The sequence below is a fragment of the Gigantopelta aegis genome, chromosome 10, assembly GCF_016097555.1.
Source record: "Gigantopelta aegis isolate Gae_Host chromosome 10, Gae_host_genome, whole genome shotgun sequence".
In the NCBI taxonomy this organism is placed as follows: domain Eukaryota; kingdom Metazoa; phylum Mollusca; class Gastropoda; order Neomphalida; family Peltospiridae; genus Gigantopelta; species Gigantopelta aegis.
Window position 1 is genome coordinate 71,479,422 of NC_054708.1, and position 18,379 is coordinate 71,497,800.

Here is an 18,379-nt window from a genome sequence, read left to right on the forward strand (position 1 = left end):
CCAAACGGACCCACTGATGGAGATCGATCCTAGACCGATCGCGCATAAAGCGAGCGCTTTACCATCGGACTACGTCCCGTCCCCATCAAAATATAACTCCAGCGAGATTTTCAATACAAAATGGGTAAAGTCAAAAATGACAACAGTGGCAATTTAATCGTTATAGAAATTGAAACAATGTCAAAATAACTTTAGTAAACATATATGACCCTAACAAAGATTCACCAGATTTTTATAAAAGCATTTCTGAAATTATAACAGATTTAGATAGTGTCTTTACTGTTATTTGTAGGGATTGTTATCTAGTGCAGGATCAAGAGTTAGATACATACAATTATTAACATTTACATAATCCCCATGCCCACAATTAAGTAATACATTTTGTCTGTGTGACCTATGGAAAATAAATAATACAAAATGTAAACGTTACCCACTGGCAAAAAAAAAAAGGCTAAATGTTTTTTTACTTGTACCCGTAAAACTGCTATCTAATACTGAAAAAAAATCTATTAGAGTTTCTAAATAAAAAAGCGCCCATAATGCTGAAGAAATCTCAAATATTCTCTCAGACTTAAAAAATATTTGTTTTGAAAATTCATCAGTTCTTTTTTACAGTATACTCAGAATCCGAATCAGAGACTATAGTATCGCTTTTGTAATAGAGCAGTGTGCTGCGCTTCCATATCATAGGAAAAGCATTTTAATAGCAGGCCGAGAATATATCAGCTTAATAATAAATAACCACTGTTTAATGCTTCTTTTGAAATTAGAGGTATGACTATCCACTTTAGTTCAGAACTAAATAAAATAAAATAAAATAAATAAAGATTTGGAACGTACGTATGAACTTTTTAATATAAATTGTTGACAAAAATCCCGATTCAACAATGCTCAGAGCAAGGTCACAAAACAAAAAGCCAGACTGGATTAGATAGGGGTTAATAAATGAAAGGTTTAATTCTAAGATGTCAAGCTAAGCGGTCTGAAGATGGAAAACCGTCAAAATATGTTCTGAATCTTGAACAAAAAGAGATATTAGAGAATGCCAGATTGTATTATACAAAATTTATACACATTACAGGATGAAGATCTGACAGATATTGACAGTTCTTCCATAACGCATGAATAATATAACCTTTAAATCTATTATTTGAATCTATAGTCCGTTCCACAAGGAACACCTTTTTCCATACTATGCAAATTACTGCAAATTATTTATTTCTAAGCCGATTGGTTTGTAAATTGCTCACAAAAATAGTATTTATTTGTTATTTCCAAAACAGTTTCACTTTTCATCTTACGTCAAACCAAACTGAAATTATTGACAAAAAACAACATTTTTTAGAATGATGGGACGGACATTAGTCTGTTGTGAGGAATGGCGAACCCATTTTTGGTTCTATTTTACGACTCTGACTTTATTTTTAATCTAAAGAGTACTAATTACACTATTTATTATTAGAAAACAGTCAAAATTGCGTCCAGTTTTCCATAATATTTTGACTCAACGCACATTAATTATACATTTAGCATTAAGTGAAAATGTTCAGAATTTTTTTTTTTATACTTCAAATTACTTTTACTGTAAGTTGCAGATACGTTTTACGTTATTTGTGTTTTAATCCCAATTCCCTCTTGTTTTGGGCATTCTTGTATAGTCTTGGTTTAGATCACTTTAATATCACAAATGGGCATTTGATTAAACAAGTTGTTTCCACAATCAGAAAAACAGTGTTCGAAAGCTTCATAGAAAACTGGAAAGTTTCAATATCACGGACGCAAAGTGTAAGAGGAACAGGTGGTAACAAGCTCCGTGTATACATGTTCAAAAAGGACCTTGGAGTTGAACTATTTATACAAGAAGGTATGATTAGATCTCACCGAAGAGCGTTGGCTATGTTTAATAACACCCCATTGGATGAGCGAGTTTGTTTTAATTGTCGCAATTGTGTAGAAGATGAGTAACATGTTCTACGTTATTGCCCCGTGTATATAGAGGTGAGAAATATTTTATTTAATAAGTGCTTGGAATTATGGGATGGTTTTATAACTGCTACAGATGCTGAAAAGATATACATTTTATCCAACCATACCGTATGTAGATTAAGTGCCAAAACCTGCAACTTAATTTTAGAAAAAAGGAGACACGCTTTATACGTTAAATGAATGGGTGTAGATATTTTATTAATATAACCGAAAGCGTTTTAAATAAGATATTATAATTATATCTGTTATTTGATTGAATATTAACAGGGGATGATAATATTTTATTAAATGTCTTAAATGTGTTTTAGTTTTATATTATTTTAATATATAGACTGTTCATAATTGAACTGAATATAATGTCATATTTTATTTTCGTGTTAGATGTTTTTAATGTTTTAATGTAATATTTGTATATTTTATATGTCGATTCTTATAGTCTCTCGTAACTCCATATGGAGTGGCTCAGTGCTATTTTATATACTATTGTTTTATTGATGTATGTTTTTTAAAACTGAGGTGAGACTTTAATAAACAAAAATTCTGTCTATCTGTATATAATACATTCTAATTTTAATGCAACAAAATGTATGGCTTGTTAATCGTCTACTTTGTCGTTATACCATGTATTGTTTTAAACTGGAAAAGTTGTGAGCTTCAAGCGATCAAGATGGAAGGAAATGATGGAACAAGAAAATACGTTTAAGCAAAAGCCGAACACTGCAGGTAATCGTTACATAAAATTACGGTTTGTAGCCAAGACGTTGCGTCATTTTACCGCGATTGTTCAGTTTAATAAAGCATCATATAATCATTACATCGCAAGGTGCTTATGGTTGTGCAGTTGGGAAAGAAACCGGATTAAACTACCTCTGAGATTAACAGACAAAGAAGTTAATTGTAATCGCGGGTGTGATTGGATTGGGAAACAATTGGTGCATTTGACCTTATCAGAGCAGTCTGTGACCTAATGGGGATCATTGATGTGTCCTTAGTGAAACTGTTCAGAAATTGTTAGTACCAGACGACACACAGAAACGCCAACAAGCTAATCATTGTTCGACATCATAAAACCCATCATAGAGTCATAAATGTTTTTGTTTAACGACACAAATAGGACATATTTATTTATTAATAATCGGCTATTGGATGTCAAACATTTAGTAATTTTGTCATATAGTCTTAGAGAAGAAGCCCGCTGCATTTTGTTTTCAGGTGATTTTTTTATAATCACCATCCCACACAGGATAGCACATACCATGGCCTTTGATATACCAGTCCCGGTGCACTGGCTATAACAAAAACTAGTTAATCTAGCAAACGCTTCTACATTTAGCGAAACAATAATTTTAGTAAGTTGTATATGAATGAAAGGATAATTTCAAATTACATATTGTATATTTCAGTTCGATAAGCTCGACATTTCCAATCTAGTTTTTAATTAATTACTGACCATATTAATTGACTTCATTTAAGTTTGTTTTAATGGCGTTATTAATCTTAAATTATGTTGCTATTAATTGCCAGTAGTATTTGAAAAAAACAAACATATTAAGAGTAGCTGATTTGTGAACATTGGTAGCAAGAAAGCAATAATAATTTTAATACTAACTCTTGTTGATTTGTTTTAATGTATGGTATTTGGCGAAACTTATGGTACAAGCTTGTATAGACAGGGATTCAAGTACAACTGTTCAATATTTTCAACTTTACTAAATCGTTTGATAGATAACTTAATACAATAGCTTAATTGTAGCATGCGTGCTAATCGGAGTTAACGGATGTCTTCGTTTGCTACATAAATGAGTTTTCAAAATACATTATCTTCAAATGCGAAGTTAAAATTCATATAGGTATGTGGACGTATTTGTATGTAATAATAATAATAATAATAAAAATAATAATATTATTATATTATTAATAATAATATCATTATACATTATGGTTATAATAATAATAATAATAATAATAATAATATTAATATTAATATTAATAATAATCCCAGTGAATCAATTCGAGGGGAAATTATAATTGCAGTGGCTTCGTAATGCCAGTTGCATTCATACAAATATTGCCCAACTAAAATCCACAATAGGTTTTAGACAATTCTGGAAACCGCAGTTTCCTAGTCGATTTGAATTATACACGTGTATATTGTTATCTAAGTTATTAATTAAATCTAAATGTGTATAATAATTTCTATTGAGTTAATTAATTCTGTCTTTTTACCTAGTCTTGGACTGAGATTGCTTTTATTGTTTAGTTAGTTAGTATTCAATCAGTTTTATTTTATGTTCCAATACTTATTTTCGTGCTTATATCCCATTAAGGCTCAAGCACGCTGTGCTAGGCACACACATCTGGATTGTCTGCCCAGGACAGTGAGTTAGTTGACAGTTATTAGTGAGAGAGAAATCAGTGTAGTGGCCTTACATCTACCGATTTAGTCGTTAAGCTCGCTCCAGGTGGGAGTCGGTACATGGATGCGAACCCAGTACCTACCAGCCGCTGGCTTAACCACTACATCACCGAGACCGGTTTTACTGATTTTTTTAACAGATGTTTCTTCCCGACTAAGGGTCAAGCATGTCTTTTCTGGTCATAATTCCATTACCTGGCTAGAATTATAGACTAAACTAGCGTTCGTGGTAGATGTTTAGTGTAGAATGTAGCGCGATTCTGAGATGGCGTTAAGACAGCATGGGGCCACTAGAGAATACTGCACGCAGGGTCAATGAGAAAACGTCCCGGGGGTACAAAACACCTGAACACACAGTCCACTTGCCACTGTGTTGCACTTCATTATGTGAGGTGACAGGGAACCACATTAAGTCACACCTTGAGTCTTCTTCAAACCCATGGGACACCATTACAAAGAGTTAGATTAGTTTTTCTTCGACAGACCTAAAACCTTTAAAAAGACTTGGCTACGGGAGAGATAAGTATATTTTTCTTTGGAAAAAACCTTCAATTTATTTCTCTGCACCAAGAAAGACCATGAAGTAAATCAGAGTTAGAGTGGTAATAAATAAGTGTTGATAGTAAGTTTGAAAATTCTTATAGTCTACAATTCTGCAAGAAACGGACTGTTTTTAATTCATTTATTACTAGGACATTTTATGTATACATTTTAAATACCCGATACATTAAAATAATCTAGGGGTCTGCTTTTTGCTATTAGTATACTTTTGAAATCGATATAATTATGTATTCTATTTATAATGGACACGTTGCTAAAGGTCGATTACATATTCTGATATACAATGTGCCACATTCTGAAAAACACGATTTCAAGTATAATAATTTCTTGAATAATAGATAACATGCAATAGGTTTTAAAAACATATAGTTACAAACACACGCGTTCTCATATCATATGATGTACTAACAAGCTGGTAATATTAATCATAAAAATAAACTATTCTACTTCTGTACATAAACACTAACATCACTTCAACATCGGTGTTGCTCTAGTATATTTTCTCCGTAACAAAACCCACAGCATTCAGAAAACTATTGTATACGTGTGTAACATTGAACATACGTGCTTGAAATTGAAATCAACTATCCCCTTCTCTGTTCTTTGGACAAGTAAAAAAACAAAAATAAACAAACAACAAAAAACCACACAAAAAAAACCAACCCAACTACAACCTAAAAACAAAAAATACAATAATACAATAACAAAAGAGCGCATGTGTTAATTCTTAAGCTGAGTAGTGTTAAAATATCGACCTTATGGCTGGTAGGTACTGGGTTCAGGGTTCACATCCCAGTACCTGATCCCACCCAGAGTAAGCAAAGGAGACATGCCAGATAGCTATACGGACATCTGTCTCATAGATCACAAACAGTCGAGATAGCCGAGAAAGGTGGCCAAAACAACGTGTTATAACCTTAAGTGGACATAACTACAAAAGTAAATTAAACAAGTGTTAACTATATTTCACGGAATGCTGGAGTAGTTTAAAACAGTTTAGGATAATATGTTAATAGTTTCGTTTATTAAAGTTGAAGTTATATTATTTTCTTTAAAAAGCCAACTTTAACAAGAACATTAAATGTAAATGTAGGGTGGAAATAATTAAATGATGTTGTTTTTATGTTTTATTATTTTATTTTTATTTTATTTTATCACTAAAACATGAAAATTAAATAAGCCGGGTTCAATGTAGACGAAATTATAATACATATTTGGACCAAAAATAAATAAATAAATAAGTATATAAATGATTAATTAAATTTTTTTTAAAATTAAATAAAATTAGATTAAATCAAAATTTAAAAATAATAAAAACCTAAAATTCATTGTATTTTTTAATGTAAAAAAAATACTACATTAAAATTTCAAAAAGTGTATAATTAATGCTCGTATTACATTATTTAAAAAAGATGTAAGTAGTTTAAACTTGTGCTAAAGAAGAATAAGTAAAATATTTTAATGTTAAAACACAACACAATAACAATCGCTTACTAATATATTTTTTATAGACTGTAAAATGTCTGTTGGGAAAAACATTCTTGATACGCAAAATGTATTTTCCAATTAAAATCCAGAAACATTTAATAACTGAATATATTTTCAATGTAACAATTTAATTTAATTTAACTGGATTATACAATAATTATAAACTTTTATTAGCTTTATGCATATTTAAGAAATATTTATTTTGTTGTTACATATCTTTATGTGAATGACATAAAATAATAAAATATTGTATTAATGATATAAATATATAATATTAAAACAATATAAAACAACTTACTTGCTTCTGTACCGACTAATGCGCTCATCTTTAAGGCTGGTATTTTCTTTTGAACATCGAAGAATAAAATATGTTTGATGTATTATTTTACTGTTCTTCTTAATTTCTGTCCAACATGACCTGATGACAGCAGTAGAACACTCGGTCAAATGGTTGCCCAGTCGGTTCAAAACTGACCGATCACCTCAATTAACCGACGATTACATTGGCTCTTGTGAGAACGTGCAGATGCCGCCGACGTGATGATGGAGCGATCTCATTGGCTGAAAACTCGTCATGGCAGTTTGCGTCTTTTATCTTCCAATTAGTATCCCGTTTTGTGCACCCCGGCACTTCTTTGTTCTCCTGTTTGCTGTTAACGCAATCCGCCCTCGACTAAGTACCTGGTCGTTTGGGCTTTTAGAACAATACGCAGCTTGATTGCAAAGTCTCATAGAAGCTTGATCCAGAAGTGGTCGACGTAAACCAATCGGTTTCTATCTTTTTGAACAACCATCTGCAACAACGCCCGAACAAGTGAAGCGTAGACTCTGTATTATCTTTCCAATGTCGTCTACCCACCTATGATCTTTTGTGCCACAGTGTAACTTAATTAAACTATTGGTTAAATTACGAGTACAGTTTTCTGTGGTAATAATACTCGACGGTGACTTTAATGAAGTTTGCCGCTTGTCGCTTGGAATAGATTAAATATGTACAACAAGGATTAAACGTCACGAACATAGGCTGGTCTGGGTAAATATTTGACAAACACTTTAATCTTTACATTTGTCATTGGGAAAGAATTATAATACGCGATATCCTTGAATTAAACTCCTGTATTTTTAAAAATTTATTCACAAAAATGTTGAAAGGAATTATAAATTGAAAATCCATATGGCTTTATTATGTCTAAAGAATAATATATTAATGATAAAAAACCCACATATATAAAATGTTTGTGTGTGTGGGTGTTGGGGTGGGGGGTTGGGGGGGGGGGGGGCTGGCTGGTTGCGCGCGCGCGCCCGCATACGTGTGTGCGTTTGTGTATATTACGGTAAAACTGTCTAATCAAGAATTATTTATAATTACGGAAAATATCCGCAATTTTGTGTTATGACTAATACACTCAGGAATTATACACAATCACTGAAAAAATCTTTATTATTGGATTATAAAGAATGAAATTATTTATATTTACTAATATTTTGTGATTGTAAACGAACGATTAGGGTCTTAAAAAGTATTTCATGACTCGGAACGTGACTAGACAAAGTGTAGACACTGGTTTATTCGATGTATTGTTTTTTTTAGTTTCCCCGATTTTAAAAACTAAAAGAGTTCATACATAACATTTGTCTGAACCTGTACGGATTGATAAGGTTTTTTAAAAAAAAGAGAAATAAAAACTCACCAACCCTCCACCACCACCACCACCACCTTCCAAATAAAACCTCGACCTACCCTACCTAAAACTATTTTGCACCTTCAAAGAAATACACAATTTTTGGGCCATAAAGATTTTCTCTTTATTTAGCATTAGAAGATTTGAATAGTACATTACACAACGAGGAACAACAGGGAATAATACACAATAACGTTTTTGTATTTCACTGAATTTGTTCGTATTAAGAAATCTTAAAATAAAAAAGTTTATTAAAACTAGTCTGTGTTGCTTTTGGCAAACAATGGCAGGTAATGAATTATGAATCCTGCTGCTAATGGAAAAAATGTAGCAGGTTTCCTCTGAATTATCAAATGTTTAACATCATATACTCTTCAAAAGAAGAAACGCAAAACCACATTGTCGTAACATTTGGAGAATTGATTTAATTATTGAATGGTGAGTCCGATAATTACCAAATGTTGCAGGATTGTTCACAATTCACTCTAGTCCATTGTGAGTAAGTGATAGGACACACCACCAAGGTCAAGGTCATCTGAAGTCAATACCGGGTGTGGCCTCCGCGTGTGTTGACAACTGCCTGGCACCGCCTGCCCATTGAAGCAACCAGAGTACGGATGACGTCCCGGGGGATGGTGGCCCACTCGGCCTGCAAGGCTGCTGCCAGCTCGGGCAGGGTCTGGGGCTGTGCTTGTCGCTGTCGGAGGCGTCGGTCCAACTCGTCCCATAGATGCTCAATTGGGTTCAAATCCGGTGATATCGATGGCCAAGGAAGGACATTAATGTTGTTGTTCTGTAGGAAAGCCGTTGTGAGACGTGCTGTGTGAGGCCTGGCGTTGTCATGTTGGAAACACTGCGTTGGCGTTGGCCATAACTGGAACGATGTGTGGCCGGAGGATCTGGTCAATGTAGCCCTGTGCATTCAGGTTGCCCTGCACGTGGACCAGGTCAGTTCTGCCAGTGTGTGAGATGGCTGCCCACACCATGACACTACCCCCGCCGAATCTGTCCACTTTCTGCACGCAGTTTGCCGCATAACGTTCACCACGACGCCTATACACGCGACATCTTCCATCATGACGTCGGAGCAGAAATCGGGACTCGTCACTGAACCACACCTGTCTCCATCGCAGTTGAGGCCATTGTCGATGAATCTGGCACCACTGCAGTCGGAGTCGACGGTGTTGTGGTGTTAAGATGACACCTCGAACTGGACGCCTGGCACTAATTCCTACCTCACGTAGGCGGTTCCGTACGGTCTGGTCGGATATCCTGCGCAAACCTGGTATTGCTGCGGCTGTGGAGGTGGCAGTAGTCAATCGTTCCCGAAGGTGGCGTACCCGGATGTAGCGGTCCTGCCCGGGGGTAGTGACCCGTGGTCGACCGGATCTAGGGAGGTCACGTGTTGATCCATGTTGCTGGTAACGGTCCCACAGTCTGGAGATGGTGCTTGGGGACACATGGAATGCCCTGGCAACGGCCGTTCTGGATTCGCCTGCGTCTAGTCGGCCGATGGCATTGTTTCTCTGCGGTTCACTGAGACGTGGCATGTCCTGGATTGTCAACTGTCGGCCAGATACAGAGGCCAGGCAAGCGAACACCCTGCACTTTTATACTGTCGGTGTTCATGTTGCACGTGCAGACAACGCACGTGCAGTGGTGACATGGTTTGCACGTGGCTGCGTTTTTGCGAATATTCACATTTTGGAACTTTATTGTACAGTAGCTGCGTTTTATCGAATGTAACCGTGGGAATGTGTTTGGGACATGCAATGACCTTATATTCACAAAGCATGAACCGGTAGGAAACATAAAATCGGAGTTATAACCCATTTGTACCCTTTTGCGTTTCTTTTTTTGAAGAGTATATTAATAAATCAGTGTGCTCCAGTGGTGTGGTGAAACAAAACAAAGTTTAACTATAACTACACAGCGAGGACAAACATTCGCAGGATGACACAAACAAAACAGTGGTGTGGCGAAACAAAACAAAGTTTAACTATAACTACACAGCGAGGACAAACATTCGCAGGATGACACAAACAAAACAGTGGTGTGGCGAAACAAAACAAAGTTTAACTATAACTACACAGCGAGGACAAACACTCGCCGGATGACACAAACAAAACAGTGGTGTGGTGAAACAAAACAAAGTTTAACTATAACTACACAGCGAGGACAAACACTCGCTGGATGACACAAACAAAACAGTGGTGTGTATTTAAAGGGATAGTCTCAAAGTTGCATAATGACAAAATATTGATACATTTTTCTTGTAAATACAAAAATAGACCAAAAATTACATCCATATAATTTTATTTACCACATGTATTTAAAAAAAATTTTATACGAGTGACAAATGAATAAAGGTTACAGATAGGTTAACATGTGACGTCACATTTTGAATTTTAATTGAATCTCCATATTTACAAAGAACTAACTTGTATTTTAATGAATAGGCTTTTGATAGTTTTTGGTGTCGCATTTTTTTCACTTACAATTGTTGAATTTGTTGCAATTTTAACAATATTGACCCATAGGCCTTCGATTGCCGCTGAATGTGACAAATAACCACATAGTAATGAGTGTGAAATATTAAAATTACAGTCGACATCTTTTTTTAAAAAGACAATTCCTCATTTAGTAGGGTTGGGTTTTGGGGGCCACTAAGCTTTTGGCGTCGTATTTGTTTTACTTACAATTTTAAATTTCTTGCTATCTTAAAAATATTTAACCTATGGACCTAACATTTTGACTGAAGGTCGCAAAGTTAGAGTCGTCATACTTTTTAAATAATTATATATTCAGTACGGTTATTATTTGGCACACTCATCATTTGACACCAGGAAGTCGTCACACTGTTAGTGTTTTAGGGCGAATTGCAGCTCTTTTTTGTTAGTGATTAATACCAAGATGAAAATCAGATATAAACACAGATATTGATGTATGTGTATTCAAAAAGAATTAAAATACCAATAAATATATCATAACTAAACAAATAATAATAATTCGAGTTTTGTTTTTGTATATACATAAACGCGAAATAGGTCCTCCTAATTAATATTAATAAATATCAAAACTAGCTTGTAAACAGCTTTCTTACATTAAAAAAGCAATCAGTAGCAAAATCATTATTTTAAAGGCCCTTTCTGAATTTGCTGCAGTTGTTAAGATGTTGCCGTTAATAGAGACGTGTTAACGATAGTAATTACATATTAAACATATTTTTTTTGCATAAAATATTAATGGCTGTATACCAATATTAAATTATTTGTCATCGTCCATTGTACGTACGAAATTATTGGGATACCAAATCCAGTTTGGGCTATTTGCAAATATTAAGGCGACCAGAAACAATGAATATACAGACACTGATATTCTAAACAAGAAACTATATTTAACTTGTAATATTTGTTGTTCAGATGTTTTATTAGTCAGGATCCCTTTAAAACAGAAAAAAAATCCAAAAGGTAGATATATCTAAAATAAACCCTACACATTTAACAGAACATTTACAACGCCTTACTTTAACTGATTGTATTTAGAGAACAAGTTTATTAAAATTGAAATTTTTATTGATTCAACAATTGATCTTTGGTATAATTTAAACCCAGTGATTAAAAACTCTGAAACTATACCATCAAGTACAACCAACGGTAGATGTGGTTCAATCATACTTTTGGTGTGGGAAACGAAGATAAAATATATTACATATATGATTACGACATGGGTGCATCTAAACTGCAGATCATTACAGATGTAGGCTTACTACAGATCCTTTATGTAACTGTGGATATTATATATATATATATAAAAAAGTGTTCAATATTTCTTTCATATATAATTAAAACTGTTTTATTCAATGGTTACACCGATTTTATTATATGGGTCAGAAGTTTTGGGTTATGAAAATTTGCAAATAATAGAAGAAAAAAAATCATCTCCAGTTTTGTAAACGGATTTTGACGTAAAAGAAAGCATTCCAAATGTTATGGTATATGGAAAATTAGGAAAGTTCCTTTTAGAAACACAAGTAAAGTTACGAATGGTGTCATTTTTGGAATAAACTGGTTACAGATGAAACTAAACAGTAGCATATTATATAAATTGATATTTTTTAACAGTGGTGAAAGAAATCAATTTAAATGGTTGAAATTCATAAAAAAAACATTTTCGATAACACAGGAATGGGGTACATCGATACCAATCAAAATAATGATTTCAAATCCTATAAACAAGAATTAAAACAAAAACTCTGCGATCAGTTTAATACAACAGTGGTTTTCGGATGTTACAAACTCTTCTAGGGGTCAATTTTATACATTATTTAAAACAGAATTTTACTTCAAAACCTATTTGTCGAGATTTATGTACCAAAATAGATGCTGGGTAACTAAATTGCGTATGTCAAATTCAAGATTACCAATCAAAACTGGTAGATGGTTTAACGTTCCTAGATAAAATAGAATATGCACACTTTGTAATACTGATATTGGAGATGAATACCATTATTTATTTAATTGTAAAAATTATAATATAAAAAACATTAGAAGAAAATATATAAAACAATTTTACAGAATAAAATTCTAGCGTTTTAAAAATGAATGGTATGCTGTCATTATGTAATGCACCATTACACAATGAAAGGTATGCTGTCATAATGTAATGCACCATTATTAAAAAAAAACCCTAGCTTATCTAGTCTTGTAAACTGACGCACATTTTAGCTATTTTGATTGCATATCTTGTGTTCTATAGATACTTCTATGTTGATTCCTGTTTTTGTCATGTATGTTAATTATGTATTTGCATTGTCCTCTTGTTACACATTATAATCCGGAACAACACAGGCAGGTTCTTTATAACTCGTTACAACATGTACAACTAATAAATTTGCAACTGCTTTTATATGGACCTTAAGTGATATTTATAATAATTAAAAAATTCCTTTGTGTCCAAAAATGTATTAAACAAACACATCGCTTTGATTAAAAAGAGTCTAACGGTTTGACTGCACATTTACTTCGTTGATTCTTTTCGTTTATCTCTAGTTTCTTTCCAAATTCTGTTGTATATAACACTCTCTTTTCTTCAATTTGATTGGGTTTTTTATATACATGTTTTATATGTATATTACTATTATATTATAATTATATAATTTTCGCCATTATATTATATTGTGTGTATACAGGAGAGGGCATAGTAAGTTAACAAACTTGCGCCCAAACCTTTGTTTTGTTTATGGAATAAAATATGTTTTATAAGAAATATTTGTAATTATAGTTGTTGAAATATTTTATTAGTCAGGATAGTCCCTTTAAAACAGAAAAAAAGAAAAAAAAGAAAGGAAAAGAAATTAAAAGGGTAGATATATCTAAAGGAAAGAGTAAATGTAACAGGACATTTATAACACCTACCGGCCTCGGTGGCGTCGTGGTTAGGCCATCGGTCTACAGGCTGGTAGGTACTGGGTTCGGATCCCAGTCGAGGCATGGGATTTTTAATTCAGATACCGACTCCAAACCCTGAGTGAGTGCTCCGCAAGGCTCAGTGGGTAGGTGTAAACCACTTGCACCGACCAGTGATCCATAACTGGTTCAACAAAGGCCATGGTTTGTGCTATCCTGCCTGTGGGAAGCGCAAATAAAAGATCCCTTGCTGCTAATCGGAAAGAGTAGCCCATGTAGTGGCGACAGCGGGTTTCCTCTCCAAATCTGTGTGGTCCTTAACCATATGTCTGACGCCATATAACCGTATATAAAATGTGTTGAGTGCGTCGTTAAGTAAAACATTTCTTTCTTTCTTTATAACACCTTACTTGGCAAGGAATCAAGTTCACAGAAGTTAGATTGTTATTAAAACAGACGCGAACTTATATCGACGTGTATGCACATTCTAGCCAGGAGAAATTCCCCTGAAAAAAAAATCAAGATATACGTAACGATGTACATGTATCTGCCATGCGGACAAGCAGTGCTAGTCAATAAAAAATATTCCCAAATAGACAGACAGACAGACAAACAGACGAGCGAGAAAACAAAATATAACAATAAAATTAATATTACAATGTATAAAAGTACACAATCCACTCTTATGATATATTAAAACTATGTATTTAAAAGTAAACTATTAACAATGGTAAAACTATTTACGTATTTACTACAAAATTATAATATAAAAGGAAAAAAAGGCAATCTGATTAAAATTAGGTGAGCTGATTTCAATCAGATTGAGGAAAAAAGCAACATTTGCGTTATAAATTCATATATGTATTCGTAGTTTTAATAATTAAAAGTAATGGTAATTTATCTTTATCTAATATGTCATAAAACTGTACTACAAAACATCTGCTCTGATAAGAAAAAGATGACTGCGAATAGGAATATTATTTACAGTACCTATTTCAATTCTGCCATACGATGATATTTTAAGTCAAAAGAGTAACCAAAACAATTCTGGAATAGTTTACAGTGTAATTATAAGCTACCAAAGTAAGTTCACTGGTGGTATATTAATAAAGGGGTCACCAGACTCTACCGCGCCGGATCACCCAAAATGGTAATCGTTTTTGGATAAAAGGTTACATTTATGTAAAATTTTAACATTTTTATTCATTATGTACATACAAAATGTTGTAGTGTACTTCAGACGATGCACGGCTATTTGGCGAGCTTCGAATACATTTTTAAAACTACATTTTCCACATTTTTTTCCTGTAAAAATAGCGAACGTGTGTCATTTTTAATGCTTATGTGCGCCAAGACACAGGACAGCCTGGTATACAACCATTTTAAATTAAAACGGACTAGCAATCTGCTGGTTTCGTGAATTCTTTTTTCTTGTTGAAAAACAACAGAATTATATTTGTTTTCACCTTCAAAAACATGTTGACATAAAACTCATATTTGGTAATAGCCTAATCTGCCCATTACTTGTGTACTAATACGGTAAGAAAGCTGTACAGTCAGGTAAGCCTAGCGAGATGTGATGAAACGTGAATGATCGGACCCGAGCGCTATGTTGCCGATTGTTACGTCACACTGTGTGTTAAGTCATAGACTGTTGTCAAGAGGTTAGCAGATTGATTCGCCGATTAACAGTTCGATCCCTATATACACCGAACAACAAAAGAATCGCGAACATCTTATTTTATGTATGTATGTATGTATGTATGTATGTATGTTGTTTGTATGTATGTATATATGTATGTATGTATGTATTGATGTATGAATATCTATATATTGTATGTATGTCGAGGTTGACTGTTTTATACATAGATATTAACGCACTGGCACAACGGATAATCAAATCCTTTCTGGCCTCACAAATTGTCCCATGCCGTTGCTGGGACTCGAACCTATGGCACCGAATCGCCCGCAACTTGCAGACTTGCCACGATACGATCTGAGCTATTGAGGCATCCACAAAAAGGATGCTATCAACTCAATCATATGCATGGGGCATCCAATCTACGCGGTCTATCTTGCTTACCTGCATGAAACAGTGGACAGACCTGGCACTGGCTAGTATGTAGCGATGTATGAATATCTGTATGTTGTATGTATGTCGAGGTTGACTATTAAATACATAGATATTGACGCGTATATATGTATGTATGTATTTAAGAATGAATTAACGCACTGGCTCAGGAATTTAAAAATAAAAATAAAAAATTATTATTTTCTAATTTTGCCCCGTGGATTCGAAATTGATTTTAAATTGACCGTTGTGATATACAAAATATAACTGTGTTTTTTCGGTCAGTCTTGTTTTAAATTTATTTGGCCAATATACCTTTCTCTTTAATTTACACATTTTATAAACAAAATGATAATTATATGTATACAAGCATAAAGGAAAAAAAGTATAAATTGCCAACAGAAAGTATTCTTGTTTGTTTCTTTTCTAGTTTCATTCAAAATTCTGTTGTACATAATACCCTCTTTTACTCAGTTTGATCGTTCTGAAAATACGTTTGCTATTATATTATAATTAAGTAGTTGCCGCTATTATAGTGTATGTACATAGGAGAGGGCCTAGTAAGTTGGCATCGGTGGTATCATGGTTAAGCCATCGGACATAAGGCTGGTAGGTACAGGGATCGCAGCCCGGTACCGGCTCCCACCCAGAGCGAGTTTTAACGACTCAGTGGGTAGGTGTAAAGCCACTACACCCTCTTCCCCCTCACTAACCACTAACAATTAACCCATTGTTTTGGACAGACAGCACAGATAGCTGAAGTGTGTGCCCAGGACGGCGTGCGTGAACCTTAATTGGATATAAGCACGAAAAGTAGTTGAAATTTCAGACATTCGCAAATCAATACTGTTATAAAGAACTATCTAAATTTATGGATTCATTCTTAATAAAATAATTTAGAAACTTAATATCTGATTTACAACCACCATATTCAGTGTAGAACCTTAACTTTAGCATTAACTTGAAAATTGCTCTGTTAACATTAAAATACACAACTTCAAACTGATCAATCTTACACGGTAATTGTGTATGATGAAACAAAAAGGAATTAAGGGTTTTTCCAATAGATTACGAACTAGTTTACTTTTTATGCCACCCTCCCATTTGTAGATGAAATGTATAACAACGAACGAGTCAAACTATTGCGCAGTTAACAGACACTAATCAACTGATTGTGACTTTGGAAGTAACTACATATACACATGTGTTTTAATGTAATATTTATATATTTTATTTGTGTCGATTATTAATATTTTATAGTCTCTCATAACTCCATATGGAGTGGCTCAGTGCAATTGTTAGATTTTATGGTGTTTAGTGATGTTTTATGTTTTAATTGAGGAAAGACTAATAAACAATTTGTCTGTCTGTCGGTCTGTCTGTCTACACCACCATGTATATCATATAACTCAGTATTTTAATAATTATTTTACAGTAATCATTGTTGTTAGCTGCATGAGAGATAATGCACAAAAAGAGAGTATAATTATAACTTGAACTTAAAGGGACCTTGTTTTTAAACACTAAAGTCTATTTTTTACTATTATAGCCGTTTTTGATAACTTAAATCATACTTTACTTAGATTTTATGGTTTAGATTATCAATTTCCGTACATTCGAAGTGTCGTTGGTCATCCTGGTGTTTTTAATATCACAAAATGCATTTCTCATATTTTTAAAAACGTACGTGCGTCTGAGAAGTAACAGTAATGGAGTGGAGTTTTAGTCCGTTTTCAGAGGGTATTTCACCATTTCAAAGTTACACACTCATGTTTCACTCAATTGTAAGTTTATCCAAATGTGTTTCAGGTTTGTAGCTAACTAAACTTAGTGTTAAGTTTCACGGGTTGAAACTAGGGTATGTCCCTTTAAAACTTTAGATGATTTCATGGCATTCGTTGTACCTAAAGTATTTTTCTTTTTATCAAATGTTGTATATAATACATATAAAGATTAGAGGTAAAACAAACAGGGGTCCTCTTAGCAGACTCCTTACATACTACAATTGTTATTTCTTCATATAGAAACACAATAATGTTATATTTGTTTTATTAAATGTGAACAAATTACTGATTAGCTGTTTTACGGTGAATTCCCAGTTATGAACAGTTAAGTATTTTGAGCTTGAAGGATTGCTTTTCTATTGATCAGTTGTTTTTACAGAAAGAGTGAGAGAGGGCAAGAGACAAGGAGGGAGAGACGGATTGACCGACAAAAACAGAAAAAAGACAGACAAATGGAGGGTGGGGCAAGAGAGGGGTTTAAGGATTAATTATATTCAGCAAAGGTTTACGAAATAATTATAGACAACTGAGTTAACCTAGGTGATGATAAAAGTCGGTAAATATCAAGTAACGGTTTACGAAATAATTATAAATAACTGAGTTAACCTATGTGCTGAAAATTTAAAAAATATTCAGTACAGGTTTACGAATTAATTATAAATGAGTTAACCTAGGTGATGAAAGTCAATAAATATTTAGCAAAAGTTTACGAAATAATTACAAATAACTGAGTTAATCTAGGTAATGAAAGTCGGTAAATATTACAATATTCTACAAATCCTGCGAAATAAAAAAAACCCGTCTACATATGTTTTTATTTACCACAACAACATTACCATCTGTTTCGTCAACTTAGTCTATGGCCCGTTGTAATGTAACATGGGTTTAACACAAAATATTTGCATAACTTTAAGCACAAAAAAGATAATTATTTAGTTTTTTATTTTGTTTAAAATTTATTTAGCGACAGTGTTATTGTCTAG